The following is a 26,869-nucleotide window of genomic DNA, read 5'->3' as shown; positions in this document are numbered from 1 at the left end:
GTTAATAGTAGAGAATACTCGTATTCAGGAGTGGGATTCACGCTGTGAAGTACAGTTTTAGGTTAGCTTACTCAAAGAAAAAAATGTATGGAAGTATAAAAGTGAGCTAGGTAATGGTGATGTCGCTGTAAACTTGGTTTCCTACTTCACCAATTTTCAAACAGAAGCAGATATGCCATTTAGTACTCAGCGAGATCCCTATTCCCTAAAAAGATAATTGAAAGCAACTTAATTACTTGGTAGATTACTATGTATGTTTACATGAGTAGATTAGATTGATTTACCTGATGGTATTATTGCTTTATAATAAAATATGTAATGAAAAATAAAATACAGGACCTGCTTTATGTTATGAAATGAATTTTATGATAAGGGGTTATATCCACTTATGAACTCCAACAAATCAACTTTTTTATTTGTAAATACTACATATAGCTTTTGCAATCCGAAAATATACCAAAAACTAGAAGTTGATATAGAAAATAGTTTGGGAGGAATTAGCGTATCTGTAAGAATTTTTAGCTTAGTCTAATTGGTTCCCAAAACTTTAAAAATGTTTTTCTTCAAACATTGTGCTCAGAGTCGTTGAGGAAAATTTCTTCGAAATAGCTGGACCGATATGCTTGAATTCTTAGGTATATTTGTGTGATACCAAACAATGATTTTTGATAATAAATATAATTTTTGAGCCACTGTGTGCGTTTCTGCACACAAAACTACTATTTTTGGGAAGCCGTCTTACGTCAATAATCAAAGTTTAGACTAGTCTTTCGATTATTACTTGTATTAATACATAATATATTTTGGATTTTGGTTTTGAGACATTATTAAGCGAAAATTCTTTCTCACCGTCAGAAAACTGTTTTCTGGGTCCCTCTGGAGGGGCAAGGTGATCAAGGGAATCCAAAATTTTTCAAACCAAATTTCGGATTATTAAAGTACAATAAATTCTGTAAATGTACATTATTATACTCTGAACAGTAAATATTAAACTTGCAACGATGCTTATAATATCTAGAAGGACACCTATTAAATGCAAGTATGTATCGATTGAAACATGTCCGTCTGCGTGTTTGTGAGATATCGATCTGAAATTTTTCACTTGTCCGATAGCAGACTACTACTTATATAAGTTCCATTTTATTGCACATTTCGAGATTCGAGAACAAAAACAAATTTTAATCACCGAAAATCACTTTATAGTTTTTCAAAATATTCTACATTAAGATCTATGAACTTTTACAAACGTTTGAACCAATTGTCAAAGCACTTTGGTCACTCTGATTGAGGTGTCTCCAAAACATGCGTTCTGGTTGCATTAACCGTCTCTTCAGGTGTCAAAAAACGTTGACCCCTTAATTTATTTTTTACGTATGGTAATAAAATTAAGTCATTCGCTGACAAGTCAAAACTATACGGTGGATGACTCATCAAATCGATGTTTTGAGTGTTCAAAATGGCAATTGTATCAATCGATGTGTGAAAGCTCGCAACGTCTCGAGTCTTTCTAGAGAGAAGTTGACAAATTGTATGGGATTCAACGTGAACAAATATTTTTACAGTCAAAATATGTAATATCAGAAAAACAACTGAGTTTTAATGACCTTCACGAATTCGCGCGAAAATGTTCGCCATTTAATTTAATTTTTTGGCTGAAATGAATATTTTATGTTACTGTAAACAACACAAATGGCGCTTCGACATGAGTTCCGAGTACGTAACATATGACATCAAAAATGTTACGATAAAGATTTGTGTTGCCAGATTGTAACGCTATTGTTGTTAAATCCTGAAATATAAATGGAAAACTATGTTTATATGTATTTGCGAAAATTTCTCCAAAATTTTAATAAAAATTTCTCCGAAATGGTTTTCTCACTGCCAGCCAACTATTTTCTGAGGTCCCTCAGAAGATCTATTAAAAGATCAATGGAATGCACAATTTTTCAAAATGAAATGCCAATTATTAAATTAAATTAAATTCTGCAAATGTATATTGCTGCCTTTAGAAAAAAAATCATAAAAAGATTTTCTAACTTGAAAATGAACTTAACATCTGAATTATTATTTCGGGTTAATCCTAATCCCTGAATTATTTTGGGAAATTTATACGGCAGTGCTCTATTTAATTCTGCAGCTCGAATTATTTTCTCCAGGAATAGATAGAAGCACGACAGGGAGCCGCCTTTTCTGAAACCTTATTTTGTATAGAACGGCTCGGAGAGGCCCTTACCGATCCTGACGGAGTTTTTGGTATTGTTCAACGTCAGTTTACAGTATGTTTATCCTTTTATCAAGGCGCATGGTGAATATCTGGTCAGTTAATCTTTTACGCAGTACGCTCGATAGAACCTTATTATATTATGTATATATTATGTCTACACCTAGTGCATTCATTGCTTACAAAATATGGATTCATAAGCTCAAATATAAATAGCGTCCTTCCGAGGCACCCATTCAAGCACAGCAAAACACACGCTTGGCCACGCTGAAGGACCTCCCACCGCCACCATTTGGAAGTGGCATCATTTACTATGAAGTAGTCGTTTCTGCAGTGCCACTTTAAATTACAAAACAACGAATGGGCAACGAGTATACACAGTGTTGGAGCAAGTGTGGCAGGAAGTATTGGTGCAATCGGTTTCAGCAGCTATAGTAACGGCTTGTTGAGGGCTTTGTTTTCGCATTTGAATGCGCAACCATTCGCCAGGCGGGATGTAATAAATTGTCACAATAAATTATAATGCACAGAAGTATCAGCAATCAGGCGTGTAGCCAGCAGACGTGCCGTTATGCATACATACAAACATACATACATACATACGTTGGTGTGTATGAATTTGAGTGGATGCACGCATGGAAATGGGCAAGAATTGTGGTTAGTTAGAGCGTTCGATTCCTTTCTTGCTTTTTCTCCTACTCTTTTTCTCTTTTCCTCTTACTTCTCAGCATTTTTGCACTGCTGCTGCTTAATGCTATTATTCTCAGTGACTATCGGCGCTTTTGTTTTCCTTGGTGGCTGTGTATGTGTGTGTGTGGCACACTATGCAGTGTCCTTTCCCATCAATACTTCATTGATGCTGCCTCCACGGTTTTCCACTTTTGTTGTTTAAAATGCTGTGCTTCTTCTTTGCACTCCTTTCTTCACATTTAATATGCTTTTTATGCGGTCATTTTGTTTGGTGTTGCCACAAACAACTCTACATCCAACCATCTACGTCAATATTCATTTTGCCACACACCGCCTCGTCGACCGCTTGCGTATTATTTACAGTTTTCGGCCATTTACAATTCGCCACACCCTGATCAATTGCTTGGAATTTAAAATCTGTTTTGACCAGAAACTCCACAGTATTTACGAAAAATATGGTGTTTTCAGTAGCGTAGCACGGAAAAACCATAAATGAAAAGCGAGAAAAATCAGCATGAGGCAAATAACTAAAATAAACAAATAAATAAATGCCACAAGCGTAAAGTGTGTTTGTGCAACGCGCTGCCACATTTCGCCACATCACTGTTGCGCCTTTCCTTTTCTTACTGATTTTTATGCATATTACTATAAATATTTTGTTTTTATGCATTTTTCAATGAAAGCATTTACGTTGCAGCCATTCAATTTTTACTTGTCCCTTCACGCTTCATCTCTACACTTTCTCTTCCATGTTAATTAAAGTTTACCCATTGCTCTGGGGCCTGGCACAGCGCTCTTCGGCAATGGCAAGCGCGCAATCAATGAATGAATGCTGGTTTGACAGGGTGACGCACCAATCCACAGCTTGCCGAGCTTTACAATCCCCACTGGGCGATATTTTATTCATGCAGCACTTGTCCCTTGCTCACTTGCTGCTGCCTGCAGCTGTTGAATTGTAATCAATGAAGAATTCATTGCATGTGAATTCAATTGGACTGCAAATACAAATACAAATACATTTGTTTTTGCATTTTCGTAAATGCATTCACTTATTTTCGTTGAGAGAGAGGATGAGGGATATGCAAGCTAATTTGAAAATTTACAAACTTGTTTGCAGTTTGTTTTGTTGTTTCTAGAAAAAATTCATTGTTTTATTTGGTTAACTATTGTTAAAAAAAATAATATAATATAATAATAACTATTGTTCTCTTTAGCAGATTTTTCTGTGTTAAAATACCAGCATCTGTGAGATTTTGGCTGGCGATCTCAATTCGATCAAAAAAACTCTCACAAGCTAATTTTCACCTAAAGGTGGATCCAATTAATCTGTATGCGACCTAAAGAACCTTTTGAATATCAGCGAAGTATGTAAGAAATAAATAATATATTTTTGGGCCGTTCAAATGTTAGAAGTTTAAGTTTTTTGTGTTAAGATAATGTTTCTTTCTTTAAAATTCGAACTGTCTAAGCTCCTGCAAAAGTCATCAGTCAACAATTTATATAAATATGTAAATATTTTTTGACCAAGGCAGCTTTTTATCCTCGCGATATAACTATATTCATACGTTTTTCTTTTCAAAATTAAAATAATAAAAACAAAAACACAATTAAGGAAGGGTAAAACTCGGGTATAACCAAACATTTAATACTCTTGCAATTTGTAGGCATCAAAGTCAGGGAAATACTTTACGATGTAAAACGGCAATCGGATTCTAAGCAATTTTATACAAGTATACGCATATATAATACTATATATAACTCATACACTGACTGACTATATATAACTCATACCACAGACTAAAAAATGTAAAGTCAGCCGGATGTTCGAAAATCGTGCTATTAGTTAAATGGGGGATAGGTCAAGTTTTCGCTCAATTTTATCTATTTTAGGCACAAAGATACACTGTTATAGGTAAAACACCTTCCGTGGTTTTCATTGAGATAACTCCCATGCTGGCCAATACATGCACCATAATATTATTACCCATTCAACCCATTCAACTCAATTCAACCCAACCCATTTTTGACATGTAGCCATAATATTATCAGGACAGGATTCTCTCTAAATTTCAATTGTATATCCCACACTTTGCACGATATTTTCGGTAAAAAGTCAATATTAAATTGATACCTAGGGGCTTAAACTGTTTTAGTTGGATTTGGGAGATTTTTGGTCATAGGGTGGCATACTCTAAACGTATCATTTATGCACATTTTTTCCCTTTATATTAATTGCTTCTTGATTTGTACACTCGAAAGGAAAGAGTTTGATGAAATTTAAAATTTTGTTATGTGGGTAGTAGACATCGTTACAGTCCACTTTCGCACTGTTACATAGGAATATGAAAAAAAAATTCTACGTACTAAGATCAGTCGAAATCGGTCGTTTGTTGTAGCTTTAGTGGTTTAGGAGATATTTATATATTAAACTAATTAAAAGGCGGTGACACGCCAACTTTTTCAAAAATTTTTGCCCACTGTACCTGGTTTCATTAATATCTCAAACAGTTTACTCAAGTTACAGCTAGTACAGACGGAAAGAACAGTATTAATCAAAAGTGTTATTAAAGTATTGGCTATGTGATGCTATAACCCTTTCACGTTCTTCTGGCAATTTGAGGAATCCAACCCAAAAATACTGCGCCGGCTTGGCGGCCAAGAGTGAATAAAGTCTTGATTGATTCTTGATTTCCTTTTCTGATGTGAAATATACTCCAGTGAGGAAAATTACTGTCTTGTGTCGCAAATTTTTGAAATTTTTCTGCAATCATTTGTTTAAATTTAATAAGTGGTTGTCGATAGTGTTACCCATTAATGGTTGCACTCGGTTTTAGGAGCACATTATATGTACAACACGCCCTTCTGTTGGCACCACATACAGAGCATTATGTTTGCGTAATGGTAATCGGCATTGTCGTTGGTCGGCCAGGTTGCATATATGACTTTTTGCCTTTAAGGTTATCGTGATGGACTTGGTTTACATCATCATCACAATTCGATGCAAGAACGACTTACTTTTGTACTGTTCAAGCTGCATTTTGTCTTTCAATGTTCCTTGGCTTCAATTCATATGACAATAAATTATTTTTCTCTTGAATGAGTCAGGCTACTTTTAAATGTATTAATGACTTTTGCTTTATGCTTGACAATTGAGTAATGCTTCCAGTTCTTCATCTTCCAACTTTTTTGCCCGCCTAGAACGTTTTTCGAATGGAGGAACGACTGGCGTACTGTTGAAAACTCGACTATCCCAATACTTCTTTCTATTACTGTTTGTTAAAAAATACGAAGTAAGCATTATTCGTATCCAGAAAAACTGTTTATTACTTAAAATCTCTTCTTACAGAAAGGTTATCGTCTGGGAATGATAATATATTATAAACCTGATCGGCACAATTTTTGGGACTGACTTTTGTATCATGCAAAGGCAAACTTTAAGTGCTAAAAATAAAAATTCCAGTGTTTTTCAATGTCTAGAAACAGAATTTGAGCATGAAAACAAAATTTGACAATGAAAACAGAAACCCAAAAAAAGAAATTCCTTTTGTTGACCGGTGTAATTGTTATCAAAATTGATAAAATTTGAGCATATATTGTTTTTTTGCTTTAATAATTAATATTCAAGCTTATTACTTTCTTTCAGTTCAAAACGCCTACAAATTAAACATTTCACTCTGAAGAGCAAATTAGCATTTAATGTTACTCATACGCCACGTACTTCCTAAAATCGTTGCGACGATTCGATAGTATATGCAAATATTTAGCTTTTTATGAATTGGAAAATGCTTTTTAAAATTTTTCACTTGGAAGAGCACATTGTATGTATTTGTAATACGTTATGTACATACATACATATGTATTTACATACATTCATTCACAGAAAATTCAAATGGTTTAGGTATTTTTGCATAAAAAACGTCCACATTTACAATTTATTCGGCAAACATGCTGGCATAGAATTTGTTTAATTTATTTGACATTAATTGTAAAACTCATTTGCCTAATTGAATGACAAATAAAAAGTCCTGCACACAAACACACACATAAGTATTTACAAATTTATGTATTTACTCACATATGTAAGTCAATGAGCATATATTCATTAGTGCAAATAAAATTAATTTAATTGCTGCGTTGACATATGTTGACCCAAATTTGTTTTATGTCTCCATTCCTGACATGTGTACATACTTTCTAAGTGTTTGAAATGACAAATAATTTATTTGATGTGCACGAAAAACAAATTGTAGCCTATTCGCAGCCACCGGTGTAAAGTTAAGGGCAGCAAAGGGCCACACTTAAAACATGAAAAAATATCTGCAGGCAAACGTAAATTTGAGATTAAAAATTTTTCGCCTCACATTAAAATTTTGTCGGGGAAAAAGCTTTTACTAAAACCATAAAATACCGAATGTGCCAAACGCGCTGCGAAAACAAACTTTTAATGGAAAATATGATTTATTGCCACATTAACTAAATAGGAGCTTTGCGTCACCGGAAAAGGAACAATTAAGCGCTGATATGTCACAGCTTTCACAAAATAAAAAATACCCTGGTGGTCCAAAAAAGCTGCGTTTTTTAATCAAGAATTGTAAGCGAATTTTACACCTTATTATAAATAAAAAATATAAATTTTTGTTTATTTTTGCTCTTATAAAATTTAAAACAAGTTTTGCACAAAATTGCTTAACAAATTATTTTTCGAATAAATATCTTTTATACTTATTAAATTATTCATGTTGCTGCATTCCAATTTTCTCCACTGGGTAGCCATAATACATCAATTGTATGCTTGTTTGTCATGTAGCCGTCTTCATTGCTTAATTGTGGTTCTTAGCAGGTGTTTCCGCTCAAGTGTGCGAAATGTAAATATGTGGTTATTACTTGTTTTACACAATGTGTGTATATTTAGGTTGGCTCAGTGCGTCAATGGGGTGTTAGAGTTGTTGGCGCATATTTATTTCACCAGCCCATGCTTAAGAATACTCAACTCAAATTGTTAGTAAAATGTGTTATAAATCGGAAATTGAGTTTTTCTGAAGAATGTTTTCCTCTTCCAGCTTTCTACTAAAATGTGATTCATATAAGTACATCTCAATTATTTTATCATACAAGCCGAGTTTTCGTTGTGGTTGTATTTTTTATAATCTTCAATTCTCGCCATTACTAAAGAAGATTTTGAAAAAGTAGTTTAACAGGTAAGTCGTTGCCCCATACTTCATGTTTTATATAAAAACACGGTATCCAATGGATAGCCTGCGGAGCAAAAGGCCACAATGCGACTCTTCCACTTATTTTAATCTTGAGCTAGACTCTTGACTTAGCTTAACATTTTTTTGGATCATTGACATTGCGATGAGCGAATTGACTTTGTAATATTCGGTCAACAGCGTTCTAGCTAACGGTGTCCGGATCTCGTCTCTAACAAGCATGCGGCAATTCCATTTTCTTTTGAGAATTTCGGTCTACATGAATATTTGGTTTGTGCGTGACCAGAAAACCGTGTTAGAGACGATGATGAGCCAGAAAATTATGAAAAATTGCAGCTTTTGATTGGCAGAGTCTACGAGATCCCTTTTTCAGCATTATAGGAACCTTAAGGTTGTCTTTATTTTGGTAAACCGCATAATGATAGAGATGGAGCGCCGAATTGAGAGCGCCGAAAGATTGCTTGACTTTCTTTATGCGGTTGGTGATGTCTTCATTTGATCTACCGTTTGTATTTTATTAAATATTAATATGTCTAAGGAATAAAGGGATTTCACAAGAGTTCTATGTCATCGATTTAAGGTTCAACTACGATTCCATTTCTTTGGTTTAGCCAATTTTATTTTCGACACTTCTTTCTCTCGCTTCACGCAAATTGTCCCCATTTCCAGGCGACCCCAGTAACTATCAGCGATCTGCGATTCACACTTATTTCATGATAAAATGTGAAACTGCAAAACTGAAATTTGGCACACGTCCTTTCCTCCCCAAGAAGCTGTTCATTTGTCGTAACCGCCGATGTCGGACCATTATGGCATACAGCTGCGACACAAACTGAACGATCAGAATCAAGTGCTTGTTTTGTTTTGTTTTGTTCATAATTTTTAAAGTTTTTTCAAAATCTTAATCGCCCTGCCCAAAGTAATCCCCTTGGCTCCAATACAGTGGCGCCAAAGTTTTTTACAATTCTCGAAACAGTTGTTAAGGTCAATTTCAGGATCAGCCTTCAATGCGCGTAGCGATTCATGTTTATTGTCTTCAACTGACTCAAAACGGTTTCCCCAAGCGGTCGTTTGAGTTTGCTGAATAACCAGAAGTCACACGGAGCTAAATCAGGTGAATACGGTGGTTGCGACACGATATTTGTTGAAAATTTAGCGAAAAACTCACAAAGCATCCATGTCAAAAACCAAGAGTTGTCAGCCCTTAAATTCGTCCTCTTTTTACAAATAGCTTTGCGCAAATGTTGCATAACACTCAACTAGTATTCCTTCTTGGCAGTTTGGCCTGTCAGAAGGAAGTCGGAGTGCACCACACCTCGATAATCGAAGAAAACTGTCAACATAAACTTAGTTTTTTACTGCTTTGACGTGTTTTTGAGGCTTCGGAGCACTTTTGTCACTATAATCGGCCGGTGGATCGTCTGTTTCCGAGTCGTAAACATATATTCACGACTTACCGGCAGTAATAATACGTTTCATGCAATTCTTGTAGTAAAAAGCATTGTTACGCAGACGTTAACACGAAGCTGTTTTTCGAAAAAAATGGGTGATTTTGGAACCAATCGTGCTTTCACTATTTTAGACCCAAATGATCTTTCAAAATGGATTTTACTGATCTTTCCGATATTCCAACGATACCAATAAGATCTCTGACTGTTAATCGTCGATTCTCAAGCACCAATTATTTTATTTTATTGACATTTCGGCACCAGAAATTTGATTCCGCACACAAAATTTAATGGAACTTCTTCGATGAATAATTTCACTCATGGTAAACATCGCCGAATATATGTACTTCAGAAAGACAAATGTATACTGAACATTAATGACTATTTTTATGTGACATGTGCCACAGATGTCAAAATAGAAAAATTATTTCGACGCCCGCAATTTAAATTAATAAGTCTTACTATTTTTTGCCCGCATTAATACAAGATTACCGATCAATATTAGTTTCTTATAAGGTATATTGTGTTTTGTGTAGGGTATTATAGCTTTGGTGTAGCCCAAGTTAACGCCTCTTCTTTCTTTTCTATTTTTGAAAGGTTAATTGAGGTCAATTAACTACACAAATTGCTCAATTAGTTAATAATTATGAGCCAGGAATAACATTGCTGTACTAAAATAATATAATTTTAATAATAGAATTTTTCTATATTTCCTTGTATATTTACTAAAGATAGGACTTAGCCTTAATTGTAAAAAAATTTTTATACAATATTATCTATACTTCGGGCTTTTTTGTATTTAATGGGAATTTACAATACTTGGAACCCTAAAATCAATTTTCTCTGGTCAGGATCCATTTCCAACTAAAATTAATGAAATCAGTAGTCTACATTGCGAACAAAATAAACATAAAAATTGCCATTAAAATATTGTAAGTTAATATACGAAACTAAGCAAATATTGAAGTTTATTGTCGCTTCCAAGAAATGCGAATACAAAATTGAAATATTGTCCACTGAAGTGCTGACGCAGTTAAATCAAACGAATTGCTAAATTATGAATATAACTGTAATTTAATGATTTGCAAACAATTCACAATTGGCGTACGCATTTGTTTGCATATGCATGAGTGTTTCACCATAAAAGCATGTGTATGTTTGTATGTATATATGCGTGTCGGTACTGCTGTGTCTATCTGCTAATGTTTGGACTAGCATGTGACAACAGCGCGTGGGCTTATTCGATTGGCGAAAATAAAGCGTGGGTAGCAGTGCCGAATTTCGTCAACGCCACGCTTGAATTGGCGCTGCTACAAACAATTAAGTTGACACTTACACGTAGCATATCTAGTGCTAAGGCACACATATTTGCATGTGTGAGTGCGCATATACGCACTTGTTAATGTAAATGTAATGTAACGTGTAACTAAGGCGTGTATGTTAAGGATTTTGTATGTCAGGCGTAAGCGCCACGATTAAATTTGATTTTCCATATAAATCTCCTCAAAGCAGCGCACAGCAACAGTGTCATTCTTTACAAATGATACGAAAGAGGACAGCTTAAGTCATATAACAAGTGGAGAGCTGCTTGACATCGTATTATATAACTTAGTTACCTAAATATTTATTTACAGTGTATGACATGAGTTCAGTTGAATGTGAGGAAAGGGTAATTTGGTTTAATCAAGAAATTGATTTTAATCGGGCAGTTTGTACAACAGCTTCCATAAGCGGTAATATCTTGTCAAATAAAACAGTTTTCCATAAAAGAACTTGTTTTTGTTCGGGAAATTTGTTTAGCAGCTATATGCTATAGTGGTCCAATAACAACATATTCGAAGACAGTTTTTTGACTCTGATCATTTTTATATGGGTCATGCTATCCAAATTTATATTAAAACATTTTTTTGGTACAAAAGATTTATTTGTATTATTTGCAGCACTGGTCGCGTATTTTTTATTTTTACACAATTTGAACATTTTGGGGTTATGAAAAAAGTATATCTTAATAAAAAAAACAACCGATTTAATGTCTATAATTTTTTTCTCAGCTTTCCAATGAGATTTACGTTGAACTTATTCGTTTTTTTCTAAACAAATGTTTTTTTTTAGTACTCCTTACTTCCTCGAAAAATACATATACTTGTATATCATTATAAAGAAGTCAGCTGAATCTGGGAGACTATTTGACCGTTCATCTGCCTGTCTGTGCAAGCTATAACTTGAGTAAACATTAAGATATCGTAATGAAATTTTTTACACGTGTTACTTGTTCGAATCGTGAGAGAGATGTTATAGTGCATAATCGGAATATTTCCACGTAATCGGAATATTACCAAAAAGTAAAAGCTTCAGAGAACCCCATGACAAAATTGAACAATGTGGCACTATCCTGACATTTCTAAAGAGTGATCCATTTCGTGGTTTCCGACTTTGTTTTTTAAAGAAAAAACACAGAAACTTCAAATTTAATGCGGAATGTTTATCATCATTCGAAATAACGTTCTTTGGCATTCTTTAGGGATTATCTCTTTCAAATGAATGACACCCGCGATGTTTTGCTTCAAAGCCTGAATCGAAGCGGGATTGACTTTAGACTTTACATATCCCCACAGGGAAAAGTCTAACGGTGTGATATCACACTATCTTGGCGTCCAATCGACCGGTGCAAAACGTAAAATTATCTGCTCATCAAAGTGCTTTCTCAATAAATACTTTAATTGATGCCATGTGTTGGAAGCAGAGTCGCCTTTTTGAAACCAAATGTCGCTTTTTGAAGAAATATGGACCGATGATTCCACCGGCCCACAAATCACACCTATCCGTTGTTTTTTCTAGATGATTTTCAGGTTGTACTTCGTCCCTAAAGCAGCAATTTGGTTGTTTACATACCGTTTGAGCCAGAAATGGGCTTCATCGCTAAACAAAATTTGGCTCGAAAACGTCAGATCTTCTTGGAACTTTTCAAGAGCCCATAGACCTAAGCGATGTCGCTTGGGAAGATTTTGCACATTCTGTATCTCGTAAGCTTTCAATTAAAGATCTCGACGTAAAATGTGGCAAGTCGTTCTATACGTCAGTCTGAGTTGCTGCGAACGGCGCGGAAACAATTCTGCAAGGTCTTGGTGTAGACTCTCAGCTATGGCTGCTATGTTTTCTTTACTGCAAGCTGAACGTAGTCCATTTGGTCGAATATTAACAAATAATAAATTCTGGGTCTCAATTTGGGTGATGGTGTTGGGAATAGTACGCTCAGTAGGTCGATTATATTGACCATAAATTGAGCGAAGCAAATCCTGTACAGAACGTAATTTTCGTAATAAAGTTAAACGATTTGTAAACGTTGTTCAGGCGTAAGCCTTTCCAAGTTTGGTGAAGCGTCAAATAGTACTGAACAAAAAAAAAACATGGCAGCTTTTCACGAATCACGCGTGATCTGGTAAAAAAGGCTATTGAAATAAGTACCTCTACTTAATTCACCCTTAATATTACGGTGTACACCGCCACCCCGTCCGTGCCGATGAAATAAAATCGGGTCAGAACTTTTCTTAGCTTATATTTGAACTTCCGGTTGACTCATACATATGTCAATCAGTTTGTGAGTTATCTTAAAGAAATTTGAAGAGAACCTCTTACTGATATCAATAAAGTGAAAATTTGTCCTTGCTTCTATATACTATGTCAATACATGGAGGTATCTTATTAAAACTCAGAGATAATTTTTTCCTGGAAACTATATATGGAAAAAGCAAAAATGGAAAAAATCTGGTCAGAACTACCCCTTCCTCCAATATACCATTTATACAAATTTTACTCTTCCTTATGGCTTTATACCATACGATCAATATGTAAGGAGTTTTAAGAAAATTAGGTGAAAATATAAAACTTTATATAATATAATTTAATACCGAAAATGTGTGGAATCAGTCCACGAATTACCGGACCCCTCATATACTACCTGCCATTCTAGCAAACTTTGTGTTCAGTATTGATATTTATATTGAACAAAATGTGTGATATTTTAATATATGAAATGAACAATTTTCCTCAGAAAAAGTCTTCTAGCGCAGGATATGAACAAAATTGGTATATACCTTGGCCTATACCGCAAATCCCTAATATATTGATCTTCGATCCTCTGATTAATGTTTTGTCATATACCTAATATATTAAATCTAACCTCTCTTACTTGTTTCATGAAAATTTAGTCTTTTCACAAAATTAAATAACAAACAAAACAACTACAGCTAAGCAAATGCCACATATTATCTTCTTCGACACATGTCGCTAACTAAGACAAACTCATTTCGAATTCTCGCAAAAGTTATTGATGATGAAATAATATGGCTCGATAGGGCTATTCAGCGCAGGAAACACTAAGACATAAATTTGTAACAAAATCAGATTGATTCGCTGGTGGCGTCGATCATCAAAAAAGAAGCCTCTTGTTCGTAAGGGTGAGTAAGAATGTTTGGAACAAAGCACAAAATAGAACATTCAATGTACAACAAATTTTTATGAATTTTTCTCATGTTGCTATGCAATTTGCCTAGCACGCATACACGCGGAAAAAATCACATGATACATAAAATTATTTCGTATTTCGCGGAAATTACCGACATTGATTTAGTGTCGGCTCTTGAAGCGGCAGGAAATGGCAGCTATGACATTTTTGCTATAAGCTAGCCATAAAGTGCCGCAGTGACAGCGTTAAGTGTGTTTATGATTTACGCGTCGCGACTACGTGCTTGAGTTGGCGCTGGCGTATACGCAACATAAATTTGCAGATAATCGAAATAAATGCGTGCTATGCGTGCATTCCGCAAAACACAAAAAAGAACACAATACAAAAGTGAAATTAATGAAGAATTAATGAATTTAAAACGGAAAGCTTTATCGACAGCAACAATTGAATTAGCCTCATGCAGGTGTGCACAACCAAAAATAAAAGGAACACCTATACTATTTAATTTTGATAAAGAGCGTGTGATTTAAGAGAGTTTGACATGAGAGGAAATCATTAATTTTCGCAACTCTTGTTAAATACAATAATAAATGTTGTTTTCATTTTAGGAAATCGTTTGTAGACACGCGAACTTTATACAAGATTGTTGGTGTAAACTATGTGTTTCTGTGATATCTTAATTATAAAATAACTATGTGACGTCATTGAAGATAAGATGGTGCACAAAGTTCTTTTGTAATTTAAAATAATAGAAAACAAGAAATAACCATAACTTAACCGAAGCTATAATACCTTTCAGAAAAATAAAAGATCCTTATATGAGTTTGACTGTGAATGGTGAGTTTGTATGACAGCTATATGCTATAGTGATTAGATTTGATCTTAGGAAATAGCATAACTACATTGAACAAAAACCCTTGCCAAATTTCGTGATGATGTATATTCAGCTGAAATACTTTTCCATACAAGCATTTGATTTGGATTGGTCAGTTTGTATGGTAGCTATATGTTATTGTGATCCGATCTGAACAATTTCTTCACAGATTATACTATTATCTTAAACAATAATTCATGCCAAGTTTCGTGGAGATATCTTATCAAATGAAAAATTTTTCTATGCAAGCACTCAATTTTGATCGTTCTGTTTGTATGGTAGCTATATGTTGTAGAGGCCTGATATCGATGATTATGACAAATAAACGACTTCTTGTAGAGACAATGATATGTGCAAAATTTCAAATCGATATCTCGAAAACTTCGCATATAGTATATACAGATAAACAGACGAGTATGGTTTCATCGACTCAGCTTATCACGCTGATCATTTATAGATATATGTATATGTATGTATACATTTTATAGAGTCTCAGACGATTCCTTCTGAGTGTTATAAACTTCGTGGTAAATTTAAGGTGTGTAAAGTGTATAATAAATAGACAATTTGAGACTATTTTTAATCTGCACAACCTTTGGGATAGTCAATATGGCCAAGATGTACAGCATAAATGGGTAAGAAGCATATATCATTAATTCAACTAGAAATGATTTTACTTAGAGACCTTGGCTGAGGAAATTCGATAGCTACTTTTGGCCTTGTTTCCAAGATAATCAAGCAAGCATGCTAAGGGGTTACATGGGTTTCCTTGGTTAAAAAACAGTGTTCTTTCAACAATTTTTTTCTCATATAAAAAATTAAATATTTTAATAGAATTTTTTATTGTTACAAATATATACTATAAATAAAGAAATTCTAAAATTTTTGGAAAAAAATATTTTACACTCGGCCATTGCTCCTTCCGGTGGCTCCTAGGAAAAAAAATGGGCCCGCGTTGGCAGCATAACTCTTTGGAGGATCATCTAAAGTGTAAAAAAATACTTGTTTTAATTAAAACCCTAACTTAGAACTTAGACGAAGCAAAAAAACTGAAAATTGAATTTTTGGTCAACATTTTAACAAAAAAATAAAAATTTCAGTGAAAATTTCGTGACATTTTTTTTTCCAATAGCTGTAATCGAAAAAAAAAATCCTTCGTCCAAGTCCTTAAGAATTGTATCTCAAAGACCTGTGTAAAATTTCTTGAAGAGAAAACGCGTTTAAAGACGGCGTACTTAGCCTAGTTAGCCTCGAGCGCACAAATTTTCGGGGCTCTGTCTCCGAAACTATTTCGGATCAAGTTGAAAATTTAAGACCATATTCTGGAGGTGTTGTAGAATTTAATAAGACAATAAAAAAATCGATTTTTTGAAACCCATGTAACCTTTTAGGGATTCCTCTATAGGCTATTAAGTTCGTGCAAAGCATTAATTAGAGCTTCCAAATGCTGTGTCAAGCTTTTACGTACCCGTAATTGGATTTACATCAATTTTTATCAATATACATATAAGTATTTATATTTTCAGATCAACTTGTGACATTCAATTTCATATATTCCTTCCTTTACTTTATACTTTAGGCTAACTTGAAAACCTAAATGTGTATACATTAGGGTGTCCGTTATTTACGAATTTGATTGTTTTTTTTTGCAAACGCTTTCTGAGCTTGCAGTTTTTGCCTTAAAACTAAGTAATCAATTAAATCATTTTACGTTTCCCATACGTTTTATATTGGATTTTTTGTAATACTTTTTTTTTTATCTCCAAAGCAACTAAATCTACAAATATATAATTTGTCGCTCTCTGAAAAATGTTGGTGATTTTTCGTAATGAAATGTCTTTAAAAGTTATACGCAGCTGAAGTTAAGCATCAATAATACTGTACTCAAATAGTACACCATGTCGTATGAGTAACATATAATGCATAAATTCCCTGTATGACTGCTCAGTACATTTGATGTTTGACTTCAAACGCATCTAATTTTTAAAGGAATTTTTAAATGAAAAAATCATTCAGACATTTATTGTGTGTAAAGTGAAAAATTTTGTATTTGAATATTACTTTTTCACAGTTAAAGATTTCCACGGTTAATGCAATCCTTCTTTTTAGGGCAAAACCTAAAACTTCAGGGGGCATTGGGAAAAGAAATACTGAGCTTGTAAAATAACAGTCACCTTATTATTCATATATGTATGTATATACATACTCATATGTACCGTCGCGTGGCAAAAGATTATTACTTTTCAAGTGGTTAATGCACATCAGCGTGTATATGTACATTATATGGGATTGCCTCTCCATTACATTAAAAGCAGTAACAACATAATTGTGCCTTATGTAGACTTTGAAGTCCTAGTATATAATTTGCACGTTGTAATTTGCTTTTATACTATTTATGAACGGTTGTTTTTTAAAAAAGAGTTTGTGAAAATGCTTATAAGAGGTACAGATGAAAAAAGAAATGTAGACCAATATTCAAATTATTTTGCTTTAGCTCTCTAAATATCATAAAGCAATTTTTATTTAATTTTACAATTGTCTCCGATTTTTTAAATCTTAGAGAGTATTGAATCGAGCAAGCAATTTCGAAATTTAAATTTCAACATAGCCTCCTATTGCAATAATTTTCTATATTCCATATATTGTAAATGTTTCTTTTATGTTATAATTGTATTATAAAAGATAAAAATCAATAATTGATCGTTTTAACCTTTTACTACTCCTTTAGCACACCACAACTAGTTACCATTAGTCTTGAAAGTGCTTATTTGACTAATGGGTCTAGCAATAAGTTCAAGTATTCGCTTTGTTTGCTTTGTAATCGTGCCTTAACCTTTTTAGCATGCAAGATATAACCTTTTTGTTGCAATTGTTGTTGTTTTGTGCTGGTGTAAATGCCGCAATTAAAGGTTGTTGCTTAAAATCCTTCCACTGGGTCAATTGGGTTTTTAAGCGCTGATTATAACACTTAACATGCATGCAATGTCAATAAAAAGCACGAGTAGCTAGCGCACGCTATGATTCAAGTACGTTTTATAGACTAGAGCGATATTCACTTCTAGGCGTGTGTAAGTGTATACACTTTTTTATAAAGGCAGTTATATATACATTTTGTGGGAGAGGTGCCAGTAAGCTCATTTTAAATTTATTTGAATTTAATTATAGGTAAACGTTTGAGATTTCGGTAAAAAGGACGAAATTCTACTGAAATTAGTTTCAAAGTCGCATATTATAACGGAAGGGAAATTAATTTAAGGTGTTGTGCTACTTTAGAAACACGTATACAATTTTCACGCACTCAAATTTTATCCATAAGGAGAGATGTTTAATCATTTTTCCTTATTCCCAAAAATAAATTTTCTATTTGGAAGACTCTCGACTGTCCTAACCTCTGAATTTCTATTATATGATCACGTAAGCTCATATATGTATATATATTTGTATTTGGATTGTCATGGTAGATATGAGTTCAACAATGTTGTTTTAAAGAAAAATATCTGTATTTAAACATTGAGATTAATGGAACGAAGAAAATAGTTAGACCTATATCTACTTTACAAATCTTTCAAAAGTCAAAAAGTGAAAGAATTTTCTAATAATTTTTTTGGAGGGTAATAATAATGCAGCATGCCCTTCTTACTGTATAAATACTAGTTTTGAATAGGTAAAAATTTATCGAAGTCATGTCGTTAACTCTATGGACACCATAAAAATACCCGAAAGCCGATGTTTGTGTCATCCTTCTTGCTCACTGCTCTATAAGAAAGAGCGCTGTATGGTTTATTCTCTCTTAATTATTTAGAAATATCTTAAACTCTGACTAACCAAAGCTGAAATCTATCGTTTTCGATTTGGGTATATATTGTCTAGGAAAAGCTTTAAACTGGTCTCTTATTTTTGGTTTCAAACCATTCTACGATTATCGAAATTATTTATTAATTTTACTTATGGGTCGTTTACGCTTATTCTATCAGAATTACTAGGTACTCCAATTCTGGTTAGATCTCTTCAGTAATGTTTGAGTTATCTATATGCAGCATAGTGAAAAGTTAACGGGGATCAAAAAGATTTTATATGAAACATGGGCGAGTTCTACTACATATATTTCTCTCTTTTTAAAACTCTATCAAGATCTTGATTTTGAGGAACTATTGAAAAGGCTATACAAAAGACCTATCGGTTTTCGGATTTCAAAAATCGATTTTTTATTTATAGCCTTATTAAATTCTACAACATCTCTAGAATATTGTCCTAAATTTTCAAGTTGATCCAGATAATAGTTTCGGAGAAACAGACTTGAGAACTTGTGCGCTCGAGGCTGGCCAAGCTAAGTGCGCCGTCTTAAAACGCATTTTTTTCGAAATTGTGTTTTTGAAGTCGATTAGCAAAATTTCTCGAGAACTACTAAATCAAAATTCATGAAACTTTAAACAGGTCTTTGAGATACAATTCTTAAAGACCTGGACGAAGGATTTTGTTTTCAATTACAACTATTTGAAAGAAATGTCGCGGAATTTAAGTTTTTTTGTAAAAATTTCTGCCAAAAATTTAATTTTCAGTTTGTTTCTTTAGTCCAAATTCTAAGTTAAGCTTTTAACTAAAACACATACTGTTTTCAATTTACATAATCCTGTAAGGAGTTATCCTGATAACGCGCATTTTTTTTCGCAGGGGTCACCGGAAATGGTGTCGCACTGGCTGAGTTTATAATATTTTTTTTTTTCAAAAATTTCAGAAACCCTTTGATAATAGTGTGTGTTTGTAATATTAGAAAATTGTAATAAAATATTCCATTTTTTACATGAGAAAAAATTGTTGAAAAAGGCTGATTTTAATCAAGGAAACCCATGTAACCCCTACAATATTTCACACTTCTAATCAAATCAAAATTATCTGTGGGTCAGACATGAAGTGGAAGCATGAATCAAAAATTGTCCGGTTTTATATCTTTATACCCTAAACAGAGTATATTAAGTTGTCACTATGTTCTGTTCGGAGACCTTACAAGGTTTGTGAATGAACGGCGTGATGAGCTGAGTCGGTTTGGATATGTCCATTTATATTTATCCTTCAGATTCCTCAGTTGTGAGATATCGCTAAGTAGGTTTGCACATGTCCTTTCCTGCCCAAGAGCCTGGCATATCAAAATCAAGATAAGGATCTTTTTGTATCATTTTACGTATGCGAAGTTAACGTCTCTTCTTGGCTTCCTTATTAAATCATCTTAAGGAATCAAATTTGGTCTAAAATATGCATAGCAAAGATATATGTAGGTATATTTGTATTCAATATTTGAGCTTAACGCTTTAACAGCCTCTTGGCGACAAAACTACTTGGGCCTTTAAAAGGAAAATGCCACACCAATAACAAAAACGTAAGTGCATAAATGAATTCCTAAACAGTGTGCTACTTTATTCACCTCCACATATGTATAAGTGGTACATATGTGTTTATATAAGATGTGGAATAATATTTTCTTGCGTATATAAATATTTGTCTCAAACTACAACGACTAAGTACAACAAGCTATTGTTGAGTGAGCATCTTTTGTCGTTTTGATGTCACGAAAAGTGAATGCGGCATTTGGCTATTGTTTTTTATGCGAAAAACTTTTTTGGCAGCTGCAACTTTGCCATAAGTGCCAGTTCAAGCACAACGACAACAGTTTCTTAGCACATGCAGCTTCGTACATTTGTAGTGATATGTCCAAGTTTTTGAATGTCATCCTTACCATAGAATATATGTATTGTTTCTGGATTTATGTTTTTGAGGTCAAATCAGTTTAAAGTTGGAATATGAAATGATCTATAAGAGTTTCTTAAGCTTTCAACCAAAAATATGAATAAAAGAAATAAAGTCACGAGGCTCCAGAATCAGTGTTTAATTTTTTCAGCCTTTCAAATAACAAAATCAGTTTCAAATTGTTATACAAGTAGTATATGTATATATGCGCTATTTTCTCTTTATCTCTCATATGGTGATTTAGAAAGCTTCAGATTTCTCGGAAGCTGTTTTAACCATTATTGTAAGTGTACCTAAGGCAATGGACTTACAGAAGTCAACCATGACAATAGGAAAAACATTAACAGTGACCATTTTTCATACGGCAGATAACAGTTATGTTATGATGGCTGTAAAATAAGAGCCCTAGTAATTCTTAGTTGTAATGAATGAAAATGAACAAATTCAGAGATTTTGTGAAGTGTGAAGAAAGAAAATGAATTAAGCTCTCACAAACGAACGAGTATACGAGTATTGAAGTCATTACTTTACAATTGAGGCGATTTGTTGTAATTCCTGCTAGTTTATCTAGAAGACTGAGGGAGTTTGAGTACAAGTTCTTTAATCTTAGTCTCGTGAAAAGAACTAACTGAAGTGTCTATATAAAAAGACCAGTCGGAAAAAGAAACGAAGGGAAGGCGTGAACTAAAATTATTTGGATTTGGAAAATCCGAATATTAAAATATTTTAAGTCAGCCATTATATTTGATACCATTTGAATAAAGTATTGTTCGAAGTAGTAGTTTTCAATGGATCCAGCTCGATTTTCGTGATTACAGTGATCAATCGAGCTGGTATGTTTTATAAATGTTGCAAATATGTTGGCCACCATCAGTGAGGTTATTTCCGGAAAGGTGAACAAAATGCCGAGGAATCAAATCCGATAGCATAAGCACTCTTACTCTTCTTAAAGTCACGGACAATGTCAATGTTATAAAATATATTTAAAAATACCATTTAATCAAAACTGAACCGGACTAGTCCATTTAAACTGCTAGACTGTATGTTTTGCAAAACCATCGTAGTAAAGATCGCAAAATAGATGCCTGACAATCTAGCTAAGAACCCTACGTTCATACAAACACATCCTTATTGATGACAAGACGTGGGTTAATGAATATGACGTCAAAATTGTCCAACAGCAGCGAAACCAAAATTTGCTGAAAGCATTAAGGCCAACCCAGCAGAGTCTTATAACAAGTACTAAATAATTAGATTAGACGAGGACCTTATTTTATAAAGACACATTGAAAGTTGGGCTTCCAAAGCGCTTCGAGTGTGGAGTAACTCCTGCAGAAGAGTCTATTTCCCCAAAGTGGTTATTTTATGATACATAGCCTACTGGCTCTATGCAAGCGTCATCCTTCTCATACTAATATACGGTGTGCTGGATGTCATTGCCGAAAAAGTGCCGCATTAATCTCCTGGAATAGGTGCAATGAGGCAACTTGCAGAGGAATACGGGTGCAATGAAAACTACATCAATAAATGATCTGGCTGGATCCTTGATATCTGGCCAATATATAAGTTAACGTTAGTTAAGACAACAACTAACATAAGATGAATTGGTCAGCTAACATAACATAAATTGCTTTCAATGCTACGCACGTTCCTACTGGGCTCTTCATGCTAGAATGCTTACTACGTTCATTTGCATGTCAATACTCTTATCATTATTATCACCAATAAGAGCGCACAGCAACAGCATAACTCTTTGATGGGTGACATTCGGAAGGTGATGCGTAAAACACTGAAGTGTTACGGTACCTTCAGAAGTTGTAATTGCAATGATAAAGCTCCTCACAGCAAGATCACCTGAAGAGTAGATCTCATAGCAACAACGATATTTTACCTTTGGTAAAGGGAGCCACAAGTAAGTTGTTGCTGCACCAATATGGAAAAGCAGCGGAATATATGCTTGGGCTTTAGCTTAGTTAAGACAGACGTAATGTAAACGTGAAACTATTAACATCGTTAATAAAGGTTTCTAAATAAAATAATTTCGTTTTTAATTTATTTACAACCGATCTTGTTAAGGAACCCGAACTAAATTGAGAATGAGACTGAGCAAGATCCATGAGGTACTAACCAGAATGTACTAATTTTTAGTAGAGAAAAAGAGAACTTTGGTTCTGTGGTCGACAACGATATATCAAAGGGTGAAACAGGAACAGTACTTGTCTTTTTCTGTAGTAATTCATACGCAGCAAGTAGATTCAAACTAAATTATTACAATTCAGTCTTTCAAAAGACGCCAAGTGAGCTTCTTCTCTAACAAGCAAGTTCATTAAGTTTTTAATGGACAGCCAAGTGCTTATTAAAGCTCTTCGTAGCGCCTATACTAAGTTTCTACACGTTGGGCTATGCAAGCAGACAATAATTAGACTCCCAGCAGGTGACTGGGTTAATATCATCCGGGTACCCAGTCATATAGCGATAAAAGGAAATGAAAAGGCAGACAAGTTGCTCCACTCTGTGACAGCTGGAAACCCAGCTAAAATTTAATCCAGCTCGTTTAAGGGAGGTCCACAAGGTTATTGCATATTGTAGGGGTCATCACAGATCAACTACCCTTAGACCTCACTTTCACAAAATTGGAAAAGTAGATTCAGCAAAATACAGAGTAAGTGCGGAGGATGTTGGGACGCTGTAACAATACCTTTTCGAATGCCCAGCCTTCAGCTGGATGAGACGGAATATATCCTTTGGCTTCCAATGCTCAAACTTGAGAGACATTTGGCAGTAGGGGTGGAAAAATGCAGATATTTTACTAAATCCACTCAGTTGCTGTATAAGACTTAATTTGGCTACCACCCTGTAAGGATGCCATCTAAATTCATGTTTTTTTTTGTTTTTTACTTCCTTGAACAATCTCAGCACAAATGGAAGATTCTGAGGCTGAAGATTGGTCGAAAGAATTAATTTATTTTTGACCACTGAATTGGATCACATGAAAGCATTGTTTGTGTTATTCAGAAAAGTGGTGAAACTAATTATTGAACTGGTTATACAGTCGATTGAATCACGTTGAGCTTTTTGATGATATTTTTTCGTATGAAACTTTAAGAGTTTGGGGTTAAAGTGTTTTATCCGCTTAGTGGTACTAGAAGAGTACCATAATTCTTCAGATGTTCTATCTACTAAACACTTTCAACAATTATCTAAAAATCTACTAAAGAAAGTTTATCGACACATTTAAGAGAATACACTCCTCGCATTTAAATGCGACATATTATTCAAGCTTCAAGCAGAAATATCCATAAACCCAAAATGATTTCGTTTTTAATTCAAAGTAAATGTAAAAGAACGCAAATAATAATAATGGCTGACAAAGAAGGCCTAAAATGCGCGCTGTCAAATAAAAATGGAAAAATCTGCAAAACCAACAAAGTGCCAAAATGTCAAAATTGAAGGAAAGACCACGAAAATTTAAGTGTTCACCGCCCGTTTCCACACAACTGGAAGGCGTTAGCAACACGCTGATGGGCAACGTGCGCTGAAGCACATGAGTAATAGCTAGAAGAAATGGTGACATTGCTTGCCACAGTAATGAAGTCAGTCGGTGGCAACAACCTTTGGAAAGAGCGAAGGCGTGCAATAATAACAAGATGTTGTGGCACTAAACACGTTTTGCCGGTGGCATAAAAACAGCGGAGAATTTCGGCAAGAAATTCGGGAATAGAGAAAATGTTTGATATACTGACATATGTAAGTACATATGTGTGTGTATAAATGCCGGGCAGTTATGTATGTATATATGGATGCGTACAGCACATGAAATGTATGAATGTGTGGTGGCAGCAAATTGGTGTCAATGACTTGGTAAATAACCGCAAAGAGGCGTGTGTGTTCTAAGTGTGTCTACACTTACTAAAATATATGAATTTCCTGTGAGCGTTTTATTTGACTTGTGTGTGTATGTGCGGCAGCATTGCTCTTTCACTTCCTGTACTAATTTTTTTGTCGCTTTTATCGGCCTAAATGGCATTTGCTTAATTGTTTAACCAAATAGTAGCAGAAGCCCATGCAAACAAGTAGCAACAAAAAACACATACATACTTATATACATAGTATAGTATATACTTATAGTCCTCAGCTTTTTGCCTGCATTTACTTATTAATTGCTTCCTTCATGCTCAACAAAATTTGCATTGTGCAAGAACCGAAAATTTATGTTCTCCTTGCTTGGCATTCGAGTAGGCATCTCCGAATTTATCGCTACATGTGATTCTAATGATCTTAATAATGCTTACGTTGATGATAATGCATTCACACATGGCCTGATAGTGTACTCATCACGCCCTTGTAAAAACAATTTGCCCGATAAAAGAAGGCGAATTTTGTGAAGATAATTGCTTATGCATAATACATAAGTTGTATTAGCTTATATACGCTTACAATTGAGGTTAAACATATAAAGAGAAATAGAGATGTAACATACATGATTAGATGCAAATTTGCTGCAGGTAATGATATCAAAGATGAGAGATAGGAGAGAAATAGAGTAGCTTGTCATTGTTTATATAAAATTTTCTAGAAGATACAGTTCATAGAACGTCTTTCCTCTACCAATCGCATTTCATTCTCAGTATCTTGTCTACAAAGTGAAGCAAGAAGATAAACTAGCTTTACATCCCTTCATGACACATTTCGGCAAGTCTCTTTTCTAAAGACATTTTTGAGCTATAACAGGTCAATTGAATTGAATCGTAGTAAAACTCATTTTTTTGGCAAAATTCGTTTTTGTACTTCAAAATATTTCCCTTTAAGGGTTATGCATTGATTTCAGCGATCCTCAAACTTTTCGATACCATTTTTGTACTACGATTTGTCCTTTGCTTCAAAATATCTACCCAGCCATCAAATCGGAGTTCACTGACATGTGATATGACGCATTGTCTTGGTGAAACAGCACTTCCTCCCAATCATCAACTCGTCATTGGTTTTGGAGCGGCACCCACTTTGCACTGAGCTTTCTCATACTCAAATCTTCGTGAATGATATGATATACACACATTCAGTTGATATCTTTAGAAAGTCTGCTATCTCGAAGAACTTCTCTTCAAGCCTTAATGGTGGATTTTCCCGGAGCAGTGTCCGGAAGCTCGTCATCAAGCCAAGCATTTGCTTTAAGTATATTTTGTCTCTTCAAAAAACAATATTTTATCAACTCGCAAAATTTCCTTTCTTCACAATAACGAAAGTTGCTTCAGTCAAAATGGTATAAGCTGCAAAATTTATACACGCGTCTTCTGAAGGTTAGGGCTAACTATAAGGATTTAGTTCTAGTAGTTTCATCTAGATATTATATCAATTGACATGTTACATACAAGAGTTCGAACAAAAGTTGTGATAAAATGGCGACTTATTTTCTAACGCATTCTTTTTTGATTTCGGTACAATTATCTCTAAACTTAAAGGACCCGATGCTTCAACATGTAATCTAAACAAAACTACGAAACGGATTCGGCTGAAATTTTGACAGTAGTGAATTCGGACCAACCAATTTTAAGGTCTACAAATATTACGTTTTTCCAACAGTATAGATTTCGTCTAAAATATTGGAGAAAAGGTGTTACTGGGGAACAGTTGCATAGGCTTGCATGTGATGACAGTAAGTCATGCCATATAACAAAACCCAAAACCATCCTTTCGAGTGGAAAATTAGCGTGTTTTTCTTCCGATTCCTTCCCTTGGAAATACAACATGCGTCTAAGACACTCAATTCCACGCTGATCAGTCTGTCAACATTTTCGGACATTGTGTAGCACTTATAGATAAGGAGAGGTGATAGGCCCTCGTAAAAGATGTCACATACGTCCTACCGGCATTTATATCGTAAGTTAACCGATCCTGCCCATTGGTGTATGACTTTTAGAACGCTATCCAAATATATTTCGTCTGCATAGAGTATTAGTTTGGGTCCTCTTCATTCAAATTCTCCCAAAAGCTCATTTGTTATAAACGATCACAAAAGAGGCGATAGACACCCTAAAAAGTTCGTGTGTTCCGCTAGTTTCAACAATTTTGTTTGGTTTTATTTTCTATTCATCTTCCTGAACAATAGTACAGCTTTTATCCATGTTATGATGGCGAGCTCTGCCTTGTCTGCTTCCAGACTATTAACGATTACACCATTGGAGACATTATTAAATACTCCGCTTATGTCAAGAAAGTCGC

The 26,869-nt window shown here is 34.4% G+C and overlaps 1 protein-coding gene across 4 annotated transcripts in view; it reads right to left on the bottom strand.

The window, feature by feature from the left end:
* LOC126759843 (probable G-protein coupled receptor B0563.6) overlaps positions 1-26,869 on the bottom strand; it is a 93,851-nt gene that overhangs the window by 14,688 nt on the left and 52,294 nt on the right. The gene's annotated exons all lie outside the window — the stretch shown is intronic.

The sequence above is a fragment of the Bactrocera neohumeralis genome, chromosome 5 (assembly GCF_024586455.1).
Source record: "Bactrocera neohumeralis isolate Rockhampton chromosome 5, APGP_CSIRO_Bneo_wtdbg2-racon-allhic-juicebox.fasta_v2, whole genome shotgun sequence".
In the NCBI taxonomy this organism is placed as follows: domain Eukaryota; kingdom Metazoa; phylum Arthropoda; class Insecta; order Diptera; family Tephritidae; genus Bactrocera; species Bactrocera neohumeralis.
The sequence above is the reverse complement of the archived record's forward strand: the minus strand, read 5'-3'. Positions and strand labels throughout refer to the sequence as shown.